Source organism: Capsicum annuum, chromosome 12 (assembly GCF_002878395.1).
Source record: "Capsicum annuum cultivar UCD-10X-F1 chromosome 12, UCD10Xv1.1, whole genome shotgun sequence".
NCBI lineage: Eukaryota > Viridiplantae > Streptophyta > Magnoliopsida > Solanales > Solanaceae > Capsicum > Capsicum annuum.
The window spans coordinates 105,553,413-105,569,944 of NC_061122.1; positions in this window are offsets into that span (position 1 = coordinate 105,553,413).

Here is a 16,532-nt window from a genome sequence, read left to right on the forward strand (position 1 = left end):
GAAAGAAAAGAGAGAAAGAGGAAAAGATACAACGATGGCTGCTCTAGTGGTTTGCCACCCGGGGTGATCAGTGTTGCAGTGGTGGTTGGCCAGCTCCAGCTTTGATATTTTTAGAGAGAAGGGAGAAAGAGTGGAGAGAGACGTGGTTGATTTTGGAGAGAATTGGATTAGGGTTTGGGGATAATTGAGATAAAAAGAAAGATTGTTTTTTTTTGGATCATAGGTATGGGATCATATTTGATCAATGGTTGTGATCAAAATGATTTAATAAATGAATCAGAATTTAAACTTTAATTGGAAACAAAATTAGGCTAAAATTTAAGTAAAATTAAGAAGATAATTGAATTGACTTACCACTGCTATTTTAATAAATGTCATAATGAAAATAATAAAATGTCGTTATACGCATGTAAAATTTATGTTACATAAAAAATGTTATATAAAATTATCGATAATAGTAGTAATAATAATAATAAAAGATAATGCATTTGTAAATTGTGAGTGTGCATATTTACGAAAACATAATTTAATAAATATTAATAAAATTATGTAAAATGTCGTATTTGAATTAATAAATTGTAAAAATAATACTAAAAATTAATAAAAATTATTTGTAAATTTTTTTATTTCATGAATGTGACTCATCGAAAATTATTTGAGAGAAAAAAATAATTCGTAAAAATATTAATAATAAAAGTTAAATAATTTTAATAAAATAACAGCCTAAGAGAGCATCGGAAGGTCAAAATTGAGTGTCAACAGGTATCCCTTCGTTGCTTGGGATTGATAAAAGAATTTTCAAGCAGCGAAAGTTGATGTAGTAGCTAATTTTGTCTGAACGAGATGGCGATTTTTTAGGAACAAAGCAACAGGAGGTGTTTAAAAAATAGTATGGATGAGACTTTGGTTTAAGTCACCTACATATCTCTGATTTTACGAGAATCAGGTCGTGTGTAGTTCTAAATTTAGGAATGAACAATATTCCTAAAGAATGTCAATGACTAAGGATAGGGGCATCAACAACAGTATCATGGGTCGATGATATTGAAGTGAATAGAATTTGAAGCAATAACGGGCAAAGAGGTATGAAAATGAAAGATAGGATTAGAGTAATGATAGTATGGATATTAGAAGACAAAATATTTCGGATTCGGGATGAGGATGATTATCAAATGCCTTTCATTTTACCTGTCACTTTTCACACAACTAGATAAAAATGATTAGCCCAAACATATATAGAAGATTAAACAACAAGTAAGTAAACATAATGATGTGACAAGATAAGAAAATGTATCTATTTGACGTTGTCCATGATCTCATATTTTTGAGATCCTAAAAAATCTGTCCCTATTTTGATTCTTTTAAGGAAAATGATCACACTGACCACGTGCCTGCAAAATAAAGTGTTCTTGTTTTAGGGAGGACAAGCTGAATTGTCTTGCATATCCTATTTTAAGGTGGACGAACCCAATATATCAAGCATATCTTATTTTTGGGGTGGATGAACCCGACATGTCAAACGTATTTTATTTTTAGGTGGATGAACCCGGTAAATCAAATATATCCTATTTTTGGGTAGATGAACCCTGTATGTCAAATGTATTCTATTTTTGGGTCGATAAACCCAAATATAAAATATATCCTATTTTTGGGTGGATGAACCCGACATGTCAAACGTATTCTATTTTTGGGTGGATGAAACCGGTATATCAAATATATACTATATTCGGGTGGATGAACCCTTTATGTCATACGTATTCTATTTATTCGGGTGGAAGAACTAGGTACATCAAATATATCCTATATTCTGGGTGGGTTAACACAGTATGTCAAACATATTCTATTTTTTGGGTGGATGAACCCGATATGTCAAACGTATTCAATTTTTTGTGGATGAACCCGGTATGTCAAACGTATTCTATTTTTGGGTGGATGAACCCGATATATAAAATATATTCTATTTTTTGGGTGGATGAACCCGGTATGCCAAACGTATTCTATTTCTTGGGTGGATGAATCCAATATGTCTAACGTATTCTATTTTTGGGTGGATAGACTCGGTATATCAAATATATCCTATTTTTGGGTGGATGAATCATTCATACTCCTTGTTTAGTCATTGAAATTTTTGAGCACCCTCAAAAATTTCTTCCCAGTGTAAAAAATATTTTACAATTTTCTTTAAATCAAAATATTGTCTGCTAGTAGAGTTTTTGAGATAATCTCAATAATTCTACCCCAGTATTACTTGTAAAGCGTTATATTCTTGCATCACTCAAAGAAAATGTTAGTTCAAAAGAAATGGTTATCTCATATTAAAATATCTAGGTTTGACTTCGAATCTGTTATTTGTCATTTGGATTCATGAAATAGCTTAGATTTATCAAATAGGATCTGGTCACAATCTAAGATGATTTGAATATGAATGGGAGATAAAAGTTTTATTAGATTAAGACCGAACCCCAAAAGGGCTTCCTAAGTAGCCAACTAGAAGTCGGGTCAAACGTAGTTCATGAGTACAAAGAGGAACGTAAACAAAAGTAAAACAATTTTATTGATTAGAAATGAAATTGGTACTTTGCTTGATGGTTTCGTCCTTCTCAATTTATTTGATGTGCCTTGCACTTCCTTGTCAAATGTATTAGAGCAATCTTTATTGGAATGCCTTGAACAATAACTCTGCCTATGATAGCATCATAAATATTGCTCATGGCCCTTGTTGCACCCAGATCTTACCTTTCTCAATCGAGTCTTCAATCTTGTTCCTTAATCTTTAAAATTCCCCAGTATTATGTCCTTGGATATATGAATGATATGCAAACCTTTTGGACAAGTCAAAATTTGATGGTGGGTACTTGTAATACCCGTGCTTTTTATTAGCTTGAAAATCATCTCAAGAATGTTAGAACTTGCTTTGAAATAAGAATTCATTCTTATAAACGTGGTATTTCCATAATTTTCACTTCCTATCACGTGGGAAATTGAATAAGATTTCCATCGATATATAATTCGCCCAAATTCGACACCCAGGCAAAGATTTAGAGCCTTTTTAGTGAGATAGTGTTTGACCTGAGCCTTCAGCGCGTCGCGGAGATAGCTCAAATAGAAATTGTCAAATTCTAGTATTGCTCCGTGATACAGGTGTGTCACACCAATATTCTAGGTCGTAGATAATATGGCAACGCGATAGCTCCACGTCGCGCTACCATGCAATTTCTCAATTATCAATTTCCAGTGACAGCGCGATAACGCCGCATCGCGCCAAGGGCCAAACTCGAGAAATTTTACTAAAAATTTAATGACGTGTCCATGGTTAAAAGGTTCAACTTCCTACCCTTATATAATCCATTTAACACATGATTCAATCATTTTTCACCCAAAACATATTAGTTTTTCTCAAGTTTATCTCAAGAACAAACTAGGGTTTCTATTGGGGATTTAAATTCAGGAAGGTTTCACCATCAATCTTCATGAAATCACTATCTAAGGTATGCATAGTGTTCATTCATGGACTCCTTTCATCCATGAAGTCTAATAATCCTTTTTAACTACAAGTTATGGATTTTCTTCATGTTTTCATGCTTTGTATGTTCTCTTTCATGTTGATAAATGAGGAATTGATTTTTATTCCATGATTTGATGATAAATTCTATGTGGGTTGATTAGTATAGATAAATATTTATGAAATCTCATGACTAAAACCTTGTATGATGGAATTGGAATTGAAGCATGATGTTTAATTATTGTATAATGTGTTTACATGTACTATGCCTGCCATATGTTTGATAAAATGCCTAGATGAAGGAAATTTTCCTAACTAGCATGATATCATGAAAATTCCCATAAATGTACAAGCTTATTCCTATTAGATGTTAGATGAAATGCTTTAATAAACATATTGTGGTGATTATCATATATTTAAGAAAATCAAGTCATGTCAGTTTCCTTTCATCAAGTCCTAGGGGTACTTGTACCCCAAATATTAATGTGTGCCTAGATCCATGTCATGTTTTCATGATACTCTCAGTAAAGCTATGAATTCTTAGACTTCAGATAGTCTTATGACTCAGGAAAAATCTTCATGATCTCATGACTCAGTCAGTTGTCAGAGATCAGTAGTATTCCGTCAGCCACAGAAATTCAGTAACTTAGTCCATGCTCAGTTCAGTTCAGTAAATCATGTTCAGTGTCCATTCATATGGGAGTTGGAATTATCACAGAGTGAACCCAAGGATGGGGACTCACCTATTACACGAGGGTGTGATTCCTAGAAGCAATTCTTGCATTACAGAAGTATATAGCCAGCATAGGTTGAGACATTGTAGCCTGCTATATGAGGGTAGATGAGGTGGCTTAACCTGTTAGGTGAGGATTTCCACCGTTCTCGCTAGAGTTACCTGTTATATGAGGGTTACTCACATGTTGTCCTTACGAGTGGTGCGGTATTGATACCCTTCTAATCAGGGCATAGATTGGACCCCAGCTCAGCTATGATAGCACCTTTTGGGGCTGTCGGTTAGATACTACTTCTCACAGTTTCATGTTACAAAATCAGGACTTTTAGATATATTCAATCAGTCTCAGTAATAGAACTCAGATAGTTCTTCAAATTTCAGGACTGTCAAACACAGTCAACTCAGATACAGTATAGAACTCAGATAGTTCCATCAGATTCAGGACTGTCAGTTATAGTCACCCATGTTATCAGCATTATTCAGATATAGTCCTTCATGTTATCAGTTATATCAGTTACTAGCATATCACGTTATCAGTATATAGACTCAGAAATCACAAAATCACGTTGTCAGTTACAGTTACGTATTTATGCATGTATTCTCACATTCATGTTAGACAGTCATTTAGAATTGTTCATGCATGCAAACCCTTGCATATAGCCTACCTCATATGTATACTCAGTACATATGTACTGATGCATTTATGCTATGGTGTTTTCTTTTTATGTTACACTATAGGTTCAGAGACACGAGTTCCAGATCAACAGTAGATTCCAGATTTAGCAGTCAGAGTAGAAGTGAGTCCTCATCCTCCACGGACATAATGATTTTCTAGTATCTCATTGATTAGCTTATTAGTTGGAGTTACTTAGGGACATGTCCCATCAACTCCTTATTCAGATTCTTCAGAGAGTAGAGGCTTCCAGACGAGATGCAGACTAGATAGAGACTATCATGTTTGAGACTTTAGTTTTGTTTTGGGTATTCTATTACCCACAAAATTTTACATTATTTAGTTATGTTCATGATCAAACCTTATGGCCTTTTAGTACATGTTTCCATATTTTTATATTATCTTATATAGTATACAGGTACAGATATTAGTCATGGGTTAGCTTGTGGTCCTTCGGGGTCATGAGCACCATGTAGCATTCTGGTTTAGCAAATCGGGTCATTACAGTACTTAGGGATCGAACCTTTTTTAGTTTCAAAATTCCTTGAGCAAACAATCTTTGGAATATGCCAATCCAAGGTTCAGTTAAAGGGATAAAAGTACAAGATTTAGTTTCTTTGGTTGGTGAAAATTGGATGGCACTAGATATGTATGTTGTTATGGATCAGGCTAGTGAAAATTTGGATATTGAAAAGCTTGTGGGTTATACGGGTCAAAAACAACATAAGCAGGTTGGGTATTTGGACATTGTGGTTCTTAAGGTGGGGGGGGGGGGTTGAGATATCTTCTTCTATTCCTTCTCTTGGTGAGGCTTTTTGTGCATGGAGGGTAGCTTGTATTGCGGAAATGTCAATAACCTTTCCTGATTGAATGGCATATTCTAGTCTCTTCCAATTAAAATCAGCTCATCGAACCTTTGGACACATAAGAAACATAACTTTTGGTAGTAGATAACATCTAGCGACCTTATGAAATCTTGAACCAACTCTTCCTCAGGCATAGGAGGACATATCTTAGATACTCCCAATCTTCACCATGTCATATAATCCTAAAAAGATTTATGAGTCATTCTCCTTATTTTAAACAAGTTCAGCATTGTTAGATCAGCCTTAATATTAAACTTATATTGGGCTACAAAGTCTTGAGCCATACTCTCCCATGCATGCCACTTATTGAAGAATTGTTTGATTGGGTCTCCATGCCCATCAAACACATTGAATTTTGAAACTTTATATCCTAGAGGCAAATCAATCATTGAATGTAGGCACAACTTCTTATACTTTAAATCATAAATTCCCTTAGAGAGTAGACATGCATCCAACCTTTTTTCCAAGTCAAGTAAATTTTGTGTTACCATATTTCATAAGGTACCAAGGAAATGAATAAGGATATGCGGGTAAGAAGGTTTCTTGTGTTGGGGATGAAAATTTTTTAGAAGAAGGATCAATATGGTTAGGTATATTTGTCAAATTGCAGACCTTTAGCCGATTCGGTATTAAAATAAAAGACAACCTTTAAGCAAAATAAACAAGCCAAACAAAAGTTACCACATAGCACATATAAGTTCAACCCATAATAAATATAAAAACAAATGGCATTCTAGAATAAAGACAAGAACCTAATAAGTGATCCAGGCAAAAAGATTTGGGCTCCTAACACTAGAAACAAGATAGTAATAGAACATGATATTGTTTTTGCAATTGTGATTATAAAAAAGTTAAGAAAGATAGGAAATGATTAAGGTCGACTTTTGTTGAACATCAAATTTGTTGATTTGCATCATATTTTTAAATCATCTAACTCCTTATAGAAAAGGAAAAAATAGCGGAAAAGAAAATTTTATTATGATGAGACTGAACTCATTAAATGAGCGCCTACGTATCCCTCATATAGGGTAATCAAGTCGACCATATTTCACATTAAAAAAGCAGGAAAAGAAAACCACAAATTATAAAATTTGAAGGGATTTCAAATGTTGAAGGATGTGGAGCAGCAAATCAATATGATATCCTCTACACCAATGTTGAATCACTGCAAGTAAAGCTTCGAAAATCAATCAGTACCCAAATTTGGCCCCATCACACTTATCGCCTTAGTGTCAATAAACTTTTGGATCATGTTCTTTAAGGTAAAACATTTCTTAGTAGGCTGCCTTTTTATCCAAGAATGATAGGGACAAATTTGATCAGGATGATACTGTCGAGGCTAAGGATCACAAATTACGGTAGCAATAGGTGTGATGTATCCGGCCTCCTTGAGTCAATCATATAACTATTCTATGGGTTCATTTAGAGGATTGTACTATTTTGATGGATTTTTCTAGAGCTCATGTTGAGGTTTGGTGGATTGGTCGGATCACTAATTTGTTGGTGGATTTTGGTAAGACATTAGAAGGTAGTTTAATGTTGGAGAAACAAATAGATGTGGGTACCAAATAGTCTGTAGAGGAGATTTTTTGAACTAGGGATAATAGGCTTGGACATAATTGGATATTGGAATAATTTCTAGAGCTGGTTACCATATCAGTTGAGGTTAGGGTATGCTTACTTTAGGCTTTGGAGGTTTTGATGTCTCATCGACGATCGTCTTCCCTCAATTCAAATTAGTCTTGACTGTGATCTTCCTCTTTAGCTTATTGTCAAACCGCCTAAGAAAGTCACTTGCCAAATGGTCCCAAGAGATCCACTTGATAGTATCATTTTCAGCGTACCATATTAATGCTGGACCCTTAAGTGAACTAACAAAGAGTTTTGTCTTATGGCTATCACTTTACCCTATAACGGATAGAATGTCAAGGTACTTCTTCAAATGGGAATGAGGGTTTCCATACCCCATCATATAATGGAAAGTTAAAGATTGATAAACATTCCTTGACTGACCATTTCTGAAGTTCAACTTTAGTCAATCTTAGAAGAAATGACTTACAATTAGAAATAAATTGTACACACGGGGGTCTAGAATAATTATCCTACTCATTTAAAAATAATGAGTTGTGATCATCCGGAGTGAATAGAAGTTATGAGAGCTCTATGTAACTTAAAGGTTGTGAAAGCTAGACTACGACATAAACATGATGATATTAATATCTAAGAATCATGCGAGGGCAATAGTCTATAAACGTTTGAAGCTATAAGAAGAGGATATCCTAAAATGATAAGTTTCACTAAGAGATTGTGAATGAGAGTTAAGATCTTTATAAAAGAACGAGTTGGACCTAGGATGATTAACATACTAACGGATGATTTAGGAGGATAAATGGAAAGTGAGTTTTGAATAGACCCTAAGAATGTATTATAGGGTCCTAACAAGACAAGAATTGTAAGAGTAATGAGTTCCAAAGTGAGGAACACTAAAAGTAAGGAGTGACTAAGACAAGAACGAAAACAACAAGATAAGAAAGATGTCAACACACACATAGGAATGCAACACATGGAAAATTATATTATGCGTCCTTTCGGGGTCGTGAACCCCTTTGGACTTTTAATGAGACTAACATTCAACAAATCATGGGTGCCAAGGCATCCTAGGTTGAATGGGATGCATATTTCTTTAGTAAAAGAAATATGTAGCCAGGATCTAAAGGACAAGAGTAGGTTTATGACATGGTTTCCTCGAGTGGACAACTCAAGAGTAGGAGAGCTTATGACTGTCGATGCACCGCTAATTGACCGATCCACAAGGCATTTTCCAAAGGGTGTTTTAGGAAAAAACATCCGTACAACCATACAATAGTTCATAAAAAGAAAATAAAGGAGGTTTCAAGTGGAGGAAACTATGAGCGGAACGCCAGTTATATAATGTGGTAACACATAGCACATAGAAATATACACTAGCATACTTTAGCAATATAAAAATAAACGTCAAAACACCCAACTAATAAAATAAAAAGTGGAGAAAGAATAGACATGAAGAAACATGAATAACACATACAAGGGAAAAGAAGATGGGACTAACATGTATAAATGAATCATAATATAAATAATAAAAGGGAAAGAGATAAATTAATTATGAAAAATAATCAAAGTGAAAGAATCCCACATAAAACATAAACTTGTAATTGTTAGAACCTATAATCCCCAGCCGAGTCACCATTCTGTCGTGCCCTATTTTTCTCACAAAAAGTAGGATTCGACGTGACTACTCTTTTTGGGATTATTTAAGAAGAGTGTGAAGAGTCGAAACCTAACATATTGAGGTGCGTTAGGGAACCGATCTAGGCTAACTACGAACCTATATTTTTATTTAGTCTTAGTTCACTTAAAATTTGGGTAAGGGTTCAAATTACCTCGAAAGGAAGGTGTTAGACACCTTTCGAGGTCCACAAAGGTGGTTCCTAACTGAATTCATACTTTACATGAGGATTCTATGTGATCAAATAAAGGTCGCTTATTGTCAACTTAATGTTAACTATGTGATAAAGTAATTAATGAACAAACATATAATTTTGTTATTCCTATTTGATAATTACCTAAGTGGTAAACAACACGTGAATTAAAAAAAGAACAGTAAATGAAAAAAATAAGAATGACACAAATTATAGCAAAGGGTACTTCTTAGATAAACTAACTACCCCAAATAGATAAGCAGATAAAATAAAAGAATAAAATCAAAAAAATCAAACCAAGAAAATATTTTTGGTTTCATTCTAATCAAAACCCCAACTTTTTAAATCATTATCCGACCCATTGGCCGGATTCTTAGACAAGTGACAATGTCATAAGTCATGTAATATATGTTGTGGATCAGCACTTTTGAATGACTACCCGCCCAACCCTATCTATGCTGGTTGTTAACCTAAAAACATTCTAGAAAGGATAAAACTAATGCATCTAGAATGCCTATCATCCCACCTATCATCTAAGAGGACTTTGCTAATTTGGATTTGTGGACTAGACAAATAAAGTTATGTTTCCTAGTAGGACTCAAAGCGCAAAACAAATAGGATGTTATGTAGCACGTAAGGCCTTCAGAACAAAATGTATTTAACAGATTAGTAACCATCAATGTAAATATTAGAATTAATCATCACTTATAAAATTTGGGCATTTTCTTATACGTTAGTCTAAGGGAAACAACAAACATGAAATTGAAAGAATAATCTCAAAAATCAAAGTCAAATTTCACCGATTTCAAATTTAAGAATCTGTCTAAAAGAATAAGGGTAGAAAAAGAGAATAAATTCAAAGGGAGAAATAACCTAGGACGGATTTGAAAAAATCCATCGTGAACTTTAGTGTTTTCCGACAATGTTTGACTGGAGCTCGGCGGTGGCGAGGTGAGACGGCTACATGGTTGCTTCTCCGGTGCAGATGACTGTTTACTGGTGGGAGGACGCAGCGGTCCTGGCACCTCCACCGGCTGCTGTTACTGTTGGATACTGTTGCAGCTATGGTGGAAGGTGGTGGCATATTCTTGGAAGCAAAAGAAAAGAGAGAGAGATGTAGCGGTGGCTGATCTGATGGTTCACCACCCGTGGTGATCAGCATTGCGGTGGTGGTTGGCCAACACAAGATTTGTTATTTTTAGAGAGAAGAGAGAGAGAGTAGAGAGAGATGCAATTGATTTTGGAGAAATAGGATTAGGGTTTTGGGGGTAATTGAGATAAAAGGAAAGATTGGTTTTTTGGATCTCAGCCATGGGATCATTTTTTATAAAACGGTTAAGATCAAAATGATTTATGAAATGGATTAGAATTTAAACTTTAATTGGGATCGACATTTGGCTAAAATTCAAATCAAATTGAGAAGATAATTGAATTGACTTAGCACTGCTATTTTAATAAATATCATAATGAAAATAATAAGATGTCGTTATACACATGTAAAATTTATGTGATGTAAAAAATATTATATAAAATTATCGATAATAGTAGTAATAATAATAATAAAAGACAATGCATTTGTAAAGTGTGATCGTGCATATTTACAAAAAAAATAATTTAATAAATATTAATAAAATTATGTACAATGTCGTATTTGAATTAATAAATTGTAAAAACAATACTAAAAAGTAATAAAAATAATTTGTACCTATTTTTAAGTCATGAATGTGACTTGTTGAAAATTATTTGATAGCAAAAAATAATGAGTAAAAAATATTAATATTAAAAGTTAAATAATTTTGACAAAATAGCAGCCTAAGAGAGCATCAGGAGGCCAAAATTGGGTGTTAACAGGGCCAAAAACCCAGGGTATTTCAGTCTCCCCCACTAGGAACATTTGTCCCCAAATGACGGATTAGGTAGGTTAACCACAAGCACGATTCATTTCCATTATCCACCCTTTAACAAAGTTAGCAAGCCTAGATGCAACAATATTAATCTTTCCTTTAACATAATCAAAAAATAAAGATGTGTTCAAGAACACATACTTTTCACTTGAATCCCAGGATCAGAAAACAAATGCAGATACTTAGACTTCATGTCCTCCTCCGCTTCCTATGTATCCTCTTCCACCTTATGGTTCTTCCATAAAACCTTAACCGATGCCATATCCTTGGTCCGTAATCAATAAACCTACTAATCTAGTATTTTAACTGGGACCTCTTCATAAGACAGAGAATTCAAGATACCCAACATTGCAAAAAAAAACAACCAAAGAAGGATTACCAAGACATTTTCTCAACATGGAGACATGAAATACCAGGTGAGTGGAGCTCAAACCAGAAGGTAACTCTAATTTATAAGCCATATTTCCAACCCTCTATAAAATTGCATAAGGTCCAACAAACTAGGGACTAATCTTCTCCTTCTTACCAAAACACATTACTTTCTTCATGGGAGATACCTTTAGGAACACCTTATCCCCAACCTCAAACTCCAAGTCTCTACACCTTACATCCACATAGTACTTTTGGCGACTTTAGGCAGCCTTAAGCATATCCCAAATCATATTCACTTTTTCTATAGCCTGATAAACCAAATCTAGAAAAAATATGTCCGACTCACCAAGCTCAAACCATCCAATATGGGATCTATACCTCCTACCATAAAATACCTCAAAAGGGATAATACCAATACTAGAATGATAGATATTATTGTAAGTAAACTCTACCAAAGGTAGATGCTCAAACCAACTTCCACCATAATCAATCTCACATTCGTGAAGTATAACCTCCAATGTCTTAATGGTCCTTTCTGTTGCCCATTCATCTGAGGATGAAAAAAGTACTTAAATTCACCTTAGTACCCAATCCCTTCTGAAAAGTTCACTGGAAATTAGATGAAAACTACTTACCACGATCAGAGATGATCAAAAAAAGTACCCCATGCAGCTTCACAACCTTCTAATGGTATAACTTTATAGAATCCTCCACCAAAAAAGTAGTCCTTACTGGCAAGAAGTGAGTCGACTTCATCATCCTATACATGATGAACCAAATCAAATCGAACTGGTTTTGCGATCGAGGAATACTGGTAATGAAATCCATATTAATCACCTACTATTTACACTCGAGCAAATCAATTTATTGATAAAACTCTCTCGGCCTTATGTGCTCAACACTAACTTGTTAACACACTATGTACTTGGCTACAAAATCAGCCAGGTATCTGTTCATATAATTCCACAAATATATCTCTTTGAGATTGAGATACATCTTCATAGAATCGGGATAAATAACATAGAGCGATTCATGAGCCTCATCCAAGATCCTTTGTCACAACCCATCGACATCAGGATCACATAATCTCCCTTGGTACCGTAAAGTACCGTCACCACTAATCTCGAATACCATTACTTTTTACCCACCTATATCACTCTTAATTTTCTTCAAGATAGGATCTAGAACTTTCTTCTCCTTAATCTCTAGACCAAGAGATTATCTAATCACTTCCTATACCAACACAACACTATCTTCGAAGACCAAGAGATGAACTCCAAGATTAGCTAAGCAGTGAATATCTTTCACCAATTCCCACTTCTTCTTATCAACATGAGTTAAAATCCCTATAGATAGCCTTCTAAGTGCATTAGCAACAATATTAACCTTACTTGAGTAAAAGTGAAGACTCATATCATAGTCTTTGAGAAGCTCCAACTATCTCCTCTGCTTGAGATTTAGCTCCTTCTGAGTGTACATATATTGTAGACTCTTATGATCAGAAAAAATATCTATGTGAAATCCATACAAATAATTCTGCCATATTTTCAAAGACAAAACCATCGCCAATAGTTCCAAATTTATGAATAGGATTATTTCTCTCATGCACCTTTAACTTCTTAGAGGCATAAGTAATCACCTTCCTATACTGCATCAAAACACAACCAAGTCCCACCCTAGATGTAACATAATAAACCATACATCTCTCATTACCTTCAGAAAATGTTAAAATTAGAGCTGAAGTTAGCTTATCCTTCATCATCTCAAAAATCCCTTCATACACTTAAAACTAAGAAAATTTTACCTTCTTTTGAGTTAACTTAGTTAAAGGAGTACCTACCAAAGAAAAGCTTTCAAAAAACCTCCAATAATACCAAACTAAACTTAAAAAACTTAGAATGTCAGTTAGAGTCATGGGTCTAGGCCACCTTTTAACCAAAACCACCTTTTGATGAACCACTCTAATCCCTTCACTAGAAATAAAATGACACAAGCAAGTTACAACATTCTACCAAAACTCACACTTGGAGAACATAGCATACAACTGTTGTTCCTTCAAGGTCTGCAATACCACACAGAGGTGATTGGCATGATCCACCTCACCTTTAGAATACATTAAGTTGTCATCAATGAACACAATGACAAAATATCCAAGAACTACCTAAAATCTCAATTTATTATATCCATAAATATCGTCGAGGCATTAGTGACATAACAAAGAATTCAAAGTACCCATACCGAGTAAGAAAAATTATCTTAGGGATATCCTCATCCCTAATCTTAAGATAAATATACCTACACTGAATGTGTATCTTATAAATAACTTGGCATCTTGAAACTAATAAAATAAGTCATTTATCCTTAGAAGAGGGTAATTTTTCTTGATTGTTACCTTATTCAACTACCGATAGTCAATTCACATCTGAAGGGAACAATTATTCTTGCACACGAATAACACCGATGCACCCCATGGGGATTGTTACATCCTGGGTTTTGGCCTTAGAAATTTTCCTTGAAATCCATTCTCCAAACCAAATATAACTCTGGGGCCATATGCTGGGGCACGAGTGGTATGGTGCTATCATAAGATGACAAATATTGGTTGGTGGGATGGTTTTGATTGCTGGAATAATCATGACTTAGGGGGTGATTCATGAGGATTGATACGAGTCATATAGGTAATTTATATAATGGGTAGTGTTTGATCCTCCTAGTTATTTATTTTCCTGGGGATACGGATCATGGGTACAGATCATATACTGAGGTTACGACTTGGTTGGATGATTCATATGTTAGAGAGTGTCTGATCCAAAGGCTAAGGACTGGTACGACTGGTGGAAACCAATCGTATGGAAAGTTACGACTCATAAGAGGGTCAGTCATATCCCTGTGATGGGTTTTTAAGAGACTTAAGTAAGGGTATTTTAGAAATTTCCCTACTTACCCTAATTATGACCCATGACTTCTAATACACTTAGAAGGTTATTTACCTTAATATTCTATTCATTAACATTTAGAAAACTATTCCAAAACAAATCATAATTCTCTCAAGAGCTTTTAGGGAAAAAGAGCTAGGGTTTTGACTTAGGGATTTATTTGGGGCTTGCTTTTATAATTTTCTTCCATCATCTTTCATGGTTTAAGGCATGTCTTATCCCTACTTACTATTTCTAAAAAGGCATGAATTTTATGGATGTTTTCAGAGTTTCAATAATGCATGGTTTATGGTTTTCAACTATGAATTGTTTTTTAATAACAGGTTGGTTATGGTTTCCTATGGTTTAATTATTATTTTATATGCATCAAAGATAGTTCTAGGAAATTGGATTGCATGGAAATTGTGTAATGGTCCTTGGAATTGGTTTCGGTTATATTATGTCCCCATGATATTTGATAAAATATTTATAAAGATATGTTCATTGCATTGACTTCTTTAAATGGAACTCTTGCTTGTTTTCATCTTACATATGAAACTATAAATGGTTTACAAAGTTTAAATGATAAATGGTTATGCTTCTGTATAACATGGTAGTCTCCCAAGAGGTTAATATGGTAAACGAAAAAGACACTTGAGATTCCCCTTAACCTAAATAGTTTGTCTATTGATAAATATTGCAAGTATGGTTGGTATAAAAATACCACTAATAATTATCCTTGGTAATAAATGGTAATTGAAATGTTTGGACATGGTTTTAATTTGTGCATTAATGGCAGGATGTGTAACTAAGCCGTGAAAGATGGAGGTTTTAGGGGAATCAAAATTGAAAACTCATATTTGACAATATGAGGGGTATTTTATGACCACGTGTGAGTGTTACATTTTATATTTGAGGGATGTACTAGTCATCCTATGGGATACTTCCTGGTCGTATGACTACACACACTGGGACTCTTTCAGCAGGGGGAGCTGAACCTATACCGCCCATGGGTATGATTAAATAACAAGGATACAAACCCAAGTTAAAGGTTTTAAATACATTCTAAACATAAATTCCCTTTCCTGATACTTATATATATGTATTGTTGTATGAATCATTTGATAGTTTTACTTTTTTGTTTAAATGGTATTACTTTGTCCTTATCCTAAGATATATGCTAGCGGTTACTCGCTAACCCATCTTCTGGCGTCTATATACCTACACTATGCAGGAACTGGCCCTTTGACTCCTCTTATATAGTGATTAATTTAGGATAGTATTTTGATTGAAGTGGTGAGCTTTCATCTTTTTGGAAGTCTCTATTTAATCATATGGACATTCTTAGATATTTTGATTTTGTTTTGGATATTGGTTTTGGCCATGGTTGGGGGCATATCCCAACCAAATATTTGTATTCTTTTGGATACAGGCTTTGTGGTACTTCTGAGGGTTGGCATGGGCGATATCTATACTGGTGTTGGCTTTAGCATTGGCATTGGTATTGGGGATAACATCATTAGATGATATTGTTGGTTGTTCCATCATATAACATTTTGGGTTTGATTATTATCTTATGTTTTGTTATTATTTTTGGTTTGGTATGGTATGAATGGTTGGGTTGGTGAGGGTAGACTCGGTTGGGTTGGTCATAGTTATGATCCTATCCCAAAGTCTTTATGAGAGTATTGATGAAATCTTGTTATATGCTCGAAATTCAGCTCATCTAATGCTATGAAAGGTAGTTGGGTTGGGTTAAGAAAGCGGTCTCTGGTTCTAGTTAGACGAGGGATGCCTATTATATCAAGGCCCAAGATTGGGTCATGACAAATTGGTATCAAAGCTTTAGGTTCAGGTTGAGTAGAGTCTCTTTTAGAGGTGTGTAGCGCGCTATACTCATAAGAGAGAGGCTGCGAGATATCTATAAATGTTTTACTTTCTTAAAACTATCAATCATGGAATCTACTCTGATCCATGGTTGTTTGGATTTCAAATCATACCTCCTAGATCTAGAACACAAGGAAATTCTTTTATCTTATTTAGGGATAATGCTGAAGGGGTACCTCCTACATCTAGAGTACATCTTTAATCTCATAGTCCTATTCCTGA